The following is a 6,072-nucleotide window of genomic DNA, read 5'->3' on the forward strand; positions in this document are numbered from 1 at the left end:
TAGGTCTCCCCACGTCCTGGGAATCGGGTCCTGGAAGGAATGGAGCTGAAGAGTAGTCCACCACAAGGAGGAGCCCAAGGGCTCCCATCTCTGCAGACCCATTCCTGCTCCTCACACACCGCCATTTGTTAAACCACTCATGATTGGGACAGAGGGCACCATGGCTGTCAGCTGCCGTACAGCTCCAGCAGCACCCCCACTGGATGAGCACTGCCTCAGAGTTTGGGGAAGTCAAGTCACGTGCTGCAGATTTGGGAAGAGCACCATTAAACCCCCGAGGGCAGACTTCCCAACATCAGCCACTCCAGAGACTCCTCCCTGCCGTGCCAACCAGAGGGCTCTACCAAGCCCCACCTGGCAGGAAGTGGAAACAGATGGCTGGATCTACCTGGCTCCAGTGACCCACACCCAAAGGCCGCTGGGAAGCCAAACCTAGGACAAGCAGGAGGATGGGACCTTATTTGGTGTCTCAGGCACTTTCTCCTTGCTGGGACACAATACCTGACACCCACAATTCAAAGGAGGAGAGGTTTATTTTGGCTCACAGTTTGTAGAGTTTTCAGTCCATAGTCCACTAGCTCCAAGGCAGGTCGGCTTGGCACAAGGCCATGGACCAGGAGAGAAGCACATTGCATGGCAGGCAAGAGGTAGAGAAAGATCAAGGGAAGAGCCAGGAGGGGATGAAACTTCCAGACCATGCCCCCAGTAGCATCTCTGCTGATCAGATCCTATCTCCTAATTCCAAGTCAGCTCTAAGTTCCATAACCCAATCACATTCCAAAAGCCCTGCCTCTGAGTGCAGGAGATTCTTGGGAGACATGGGACTGAAGCCATAACATCTGGGCTGGTGCCTGACTCTCTGAGGTGGAGCCTCAGCGTCACCTGTGGGGGGGAGCTCTGGAACCTAGCTGTCTACTATCTCAGAGATGGAAAAGATGCCACCCCTGCTTGTGCTGTTGCTCAGAAAGAGCTCTGTATTTGTGAGCTGCAGCTGTCAGTATGGGATATGCAGCAGGCATGAACAGGGTGGGTGGGCTCTGGACTCAAGGTCTCCAGAGAGCAGGCTGTCCCTGTAATCAGTGCATTTACCCCTTCAGGGGACCCAGGATGAGCCCTGTGCTCCAAGTTCACAGTGGAACAGGGGATGAATGGTGGGGAGCCCTTGGAGTGGGAAGGTACTGTGCCTGGCACCTTCACTAGGTGTGCAGAGCACCGGCTGCTGCATAGAAGCTCTCAGAGCTGTGTTCTGAAACCCAGCACAGCCCATGCACAAAGCTGGATGGCTTCTGAGCCATGAAGAACAGAAAGAGCGTAGCATGATGAACATCCACCTCAGTGTGGGCACTAGAAGAGGTGTCTCCCAGCCTCCTTTCTTCATTAGCAGAAAGCGTAATTTAAGAGCCACATACTTTACAGCAAACAGGGACAACAGTACCAATAGATGACCCAGGAAGTGGCTGCCTGTGCTCCTGCTTAACATCTGGGCTCCAAGGTATTCCTGATGGAGGAACTAGTCCCTTGCCAGGAGTTCCCCAGCCTGCTACCAGGGCGGCCCCACTGGGTGGGGATACTGGGCAAGGGGGATTGGAGACCAGAGAAGGGCTGGCCCTGCCCTGTGTGACAGAGTCATTTTAAATCTCCTAGTGGACACACTCAAAAAGAAAAAGGAAATGTGAAAACAAATTTTAACCGTAGATCTTATGAAACTCAAAATACCCAAAGCACGGATGTTCCTCAACTTACAGTGAGCGATGGCCCAAAAAACCCATGGGGAAGCTGAACTATCTAAGTCAGAACTGTATGGAATGCACCTAACTCACCTATAATACTTTTGAGCCATCATAAGGGGGAGAGCTGGCAGAGATCATTTTAGGTCGGGAGTCACCTGCATGATCATTTTAACATACAGTCCATGCAGAACACTAGGAAGCTATTTTGTGGGTTTTTTGTCGGGGGGTGGGGGGCGGTTAATGCTGTCTTTGAATCCATGTGCATTTCACAGTGTGTCTCAGTGTAGACTTACCACATAAATATTCATTAGCACAGACGGTTTTATGAATCAGGTGAGAAGGACTCCAAAATCTCTCAGGCACTCAGAGGCCAGGTTTGGTAAGTGCTTGGATCATCTGGGCTGCTGTATTCATTGGTGGGTCTGTTCACTGATGTGTTCTGCAGCCCAGTGTGAGGCTAGCAAGCAGGGTCTGGTTGGAAGAGGCAGTCACTGGTTGGAAGAGACCTGAAAGGGTTTCTCTCCCTCCCCAGCTCCTCCTCTCTCTCTACTTCCCAACCACCATGATGTGAGTCACTTTCCTCCACAGCAGGCCCTTCCGCCATGTGTTCCTGCCTTGCAGCCTTGGAGCCACTCCACCAGAAGCTGAAACCTCTCAGAGCAAGAAGCCCAAATGCACCTCTCCTCCTTTAAGTAGTGCGTGTCAAGTGTTGTGTCCCAGTGAGGAGACAGTGTCCAAGACAGGTGATCCATGTCCACTGGTGTCAAGTGGTTCCATGGTGGAGATCAGCCAACTGTGGTCCCTCAATCAAATCCAGCCCAGTACAGCCCAGTAAGCTAAGAATGATTTCCACCTATTACCATAGTTGGAGGGAAAATCAAACACTACTTTTGACATGTGAATATTATAGGAAACTCAAAGTTCTGAGTGTACATTTTAAAGTTAAGTTTTCTGTGCTGTGTTCACCACTCCTCTTTGCAGAGATTGTCTCTGTGGTTATGAGGAAGGCCCTCGGACTGTGAGGCTGCAGGACTAGGATGCTCTAAATAGTAGCTCCTCCTACCCCTGGCCTCCCAGGTCCCAGGCAATTCCAAGAGAGGAGGCCCCTCTCCAAACACAACAAAGCCAGAGTGAACAGCAGGAAGACAGACCTTCCAGCTATTCACTCTGGCTTTGTTGTGTTTGGCGACATTTTAGTAAACCACATTTACCCCTAACACAATGCAGCTTCTCTCTCACTTGTTTAAACCATTCACTGTAAAGTCTTCAGCAAAGAATCCTGAAAAGGGACAACTCTCCTCGTCGATGGCCCTTGGGTAACTGCAACAATCATCATTCTGGTTCCTAGCTATTCAGACAGGAAGGACAACAGCCCCAGGAAGAGCCCTAGGCTACCTAGGTGGTTTTTACAAGCTGTGATCCAACAACAGGGACCCCATCCCCCAGGTCACCTCCTTGGTCAGGTGCAGGACAGCCCTGAGTAGTGCAGGTGCCAGCCCTGTGTCCCTGCAGGCAAGGTCACCTGCACAGACCCATTGGTGGGCAGGCTGGGCCTCAGCCCCAGGATCACCCTCCTCTAGGGATTCACCAGCTTGCCAACACCCCTGAGGACACACTTGAGTGGTGCCCACACAGGGCACAGATTCTCAAGTTCCCATAACTAGTCACAGCCAAGGAGGGGCCCAGGCTGAACTCTTTCTCACCTGGGAGAGGCAAGGCTGGTTGGTAGAGGAAGAGGGCTGTGTCCTGGGCCTGGGCTGGAGGAGTGGTTGGTGGGGAGGTGACAAAGACACACAGCTGGACAGGCAGGGGATGACCCCATCCCTGCTGCTCTCAGCTGCATGCCCTCTGGACCTCTGCAAGCCTCAGTTTCCTCATCTATAAGGAGGAGGCACTGACCACCATCACTCAGGGCTGGAGTGAAGATGCAGTGGAAGAAGGAGATGGCCCAGGGGCTGGGAAACAGGTTTAGTTTATCATTATTATTATTATTATTAAGCCAGAAAAATGCACCAGGCTCCTGTGGAAGTCTACTGAAGAACGCTGTGCCCTCAGGGAGAATTGTTACCTAACAAGAAGTCGCAGCTGCCCAGGCTGAGAGAGTAGGGGAACCCTGTGAGTCACCTGGTGTCACTTGGAGGGATGGGAGCTTTAGGTGCTGAGAACCAGAAATCAGCTGCAAGGCCCATGCTGCTCAGGCCTCGGCCCCAACCTTTGAAGGCATCTCATGGACACAGATGCAGAGTGGGTTGGATTTGCTGTAGGATTCAGCCACTGGTTCTCCTGTGAGTGAAGGACAACCAGGACATTTGTACCCTCACCAGCAGCCAGATGCCCACCCAGCAGAGTCCCAGAGCCACTGCAAGGATGAGACACGAGTGTGCCACCCGAGGACAGTTTTATTTATGCTCTTACAGAATGTACACGTGGGCCTTGTTTTTCTGGACAGTCAGGGGCAGACTGGCTCACATAGCGTCCATGAGGCTGCTACATTTAGAATGGTGTCTTCATTCACATTCTTTCCATGCGGCTCATGGCTGCTGGACTGGAAGGCAGGGGTCACTTTCTCTGGGCCAAGCCCCCAGGAACTGAGGCTAGCTTCCACCCATGAGACCTTGGGTTCTTGGTCGAGAGCTCAGCCGTCCCCTTGTCCAGGGGTGGTTTGCACCCGGGCACCCACCAAGCCACCCGTGGGACCCATGGTGTGGAAGGGTGCAGGCTTTTCTAGGGACAGGGGACTCTGCAGCCACCATCTGTGCTCAGACTGGGTGGGGCTGTAAAGCAGGCCCCAGGGTCTCACTGGGACAGCTGCTCGCCTGACATTGCTGCTGACGTTGTTGACCAGGCTGCCTTCTCCCACCCAGCTCCTGCACTCCCCCGGTCACCCTCACAAGTTTCCTTTCTCAGCCACTTCCAGCAAACAGCACTGGCTACGGGGCAGAGCACAGGTCTCCATTCCTAGGATCCTACACCAGACACTCTCCCCACCCGCGAAGACTTACAAGTCAGGCAAGAGCATCCTGAGGAGGGGAAATGGAACAGGAAAACTGGGGACACCCTGACGGCTGTAGCTCTGGTTAGGATCACCCCAAAGCCACTTCCTGCATAAATGAGCTTTGGCAAGGCCTCATTTCCTAGCACCTGGGACAATAATTTGGGTCAAGCGCAGCTGATACATGGACTGGCTATACATTCGCTTCCATATGTAACAGGAAAAAATATGAACTAACATATCAGCTATCATTGTTCACCATAACAGTCTGCTCAAAACCAAACTAAGTTGATTTAAATTTTCTTTAAAGGAAAATAGTCAACACATGCTGATACACAGGGTTGAGGATGTGGCAAAAATCTTGAAAAGAATAAACAACAGGTGAATATTTGAGAAGCTTTAGTGTATGAGTATAGTATATTTCTGTATGTGAGCTTCTGCAACCTTCAGTCCACTCTCTCCACCTGAAAGATGGGTAAACTGAGGCTCAGAGCAATGGAGTGCTTTAGCTGGCACCTCCTTCTCCAGGGCATTGAGGAACTGTTCCTTCCAAACTGCTTTGAGTGAAAGTATATAGACCAGGTCCTGAGCCCCTGGCCCACCAGTAGTGTCAAGGCAGAGGGTGGTTCCAGGTCCCCACTGGGGCCAGGACAGAGGTGGCTGTCCTTGAGGAGCCACAGATGGGAGGGGCAGTACGCAAATAGATCAGAGATACTGGTGCTGCAGAGTTTCCAGGCTGGGGCACCTCAGGAAGCAGGGCACCTCCCAGGGACCCATCATCTCCATTTTCTTGGGCCACAAGAGAGGGGAACATGAGGAAGTTTTTGGAAAAATAGGAAAATCTCTGGTACTAAATCCCAACAGTGAGTGGAACCTCACGGGCCCAGCTGGGGGAGGGTCAGAGGGTGCCTGGGAGTTGGCATGGGTTAATGAGCAAAGCCTGGTAAGGAATTGGGGGTCTTTGGGGGAGCTGGTGACCCTGGGGAGTACAGAAGGTGACCCTGGGGAATACAGAAGGTGCCCATGGGGACGGTAGGTGGGAGCTCTGCCCTAGAGACCAGTGGAGCCCCTGCCAAGCAGAAGGGCCTTGCTCATTGGCTCCTGGGCCCTGCAAGGGTCTGGGTGGCTGTGGCTGAGCTCAGCATGGGGTCACTTACCTGCTGCTCCTGATAATTCATGACCGTCTGCACTGTCCCCTGAGCCCCAGCCTGGCCTGTCCCCAGCCTGCAGCTGGGCAGATCATTGCTCCAAAAGCTCAGCAGAGAGTGGCTCCTTACTCGAGGAATGCAGGCTAGACTCTCCAGAGCTGATGATGAAATGGGCTATTTCTGCCCAGGGACACCAGCAGGC

At 52.7% G+C, this 6,072-nt stretch overlaps 1 long non-coding RNA gene across 5 annotated transcripts in view; it reads right to left on the reverse strand.

The window, feature by feature from the left end:
• Window positions 1-6,015, reverse strand: part of LOC110347417 (uncharacterized) — an 88,112-nt gene extending 82,097 nt beyond the window's left edge. For all 5 annotated transcript variants that reach the window (XR_002392046.2, XR_002392047.2, XR_002392045.2 and 2 more), the window contains exons 1-2: window positions 5,880-6,015; window positions 2,024-2,201 (exon numbers count right to left, since the gene is read on the reverse strand). This is a non-coding gene — a long non-coding RNA (uncharacterized LOC110347417). The remainder of the gene's footprint in view (window positions 1-2,023; window positions 2,202-5,879) is intronic.
• Between the last annotated feature and the right edge of the window lie 57 nt (window positions 6,016-6,072).

The sequence above is a fragment of the Heterocephalus glaber genome, unplaced genomic scaffold (assembly GCF_053883595.1).
Source record: "Heterocephalus glaber isolate CG9 unplaced genomic scaffold, H.glaber_assembly_v1.0 deba00001150, whole genome shotgun sequence".
In the NCBI taxonomy this organism is placed as follows: Eukaryota; Metazoa; Chordata; class Mammalia; order Rodentia; family Bathyergidae; genus Heterocephalus; species Heterocephalus glaber.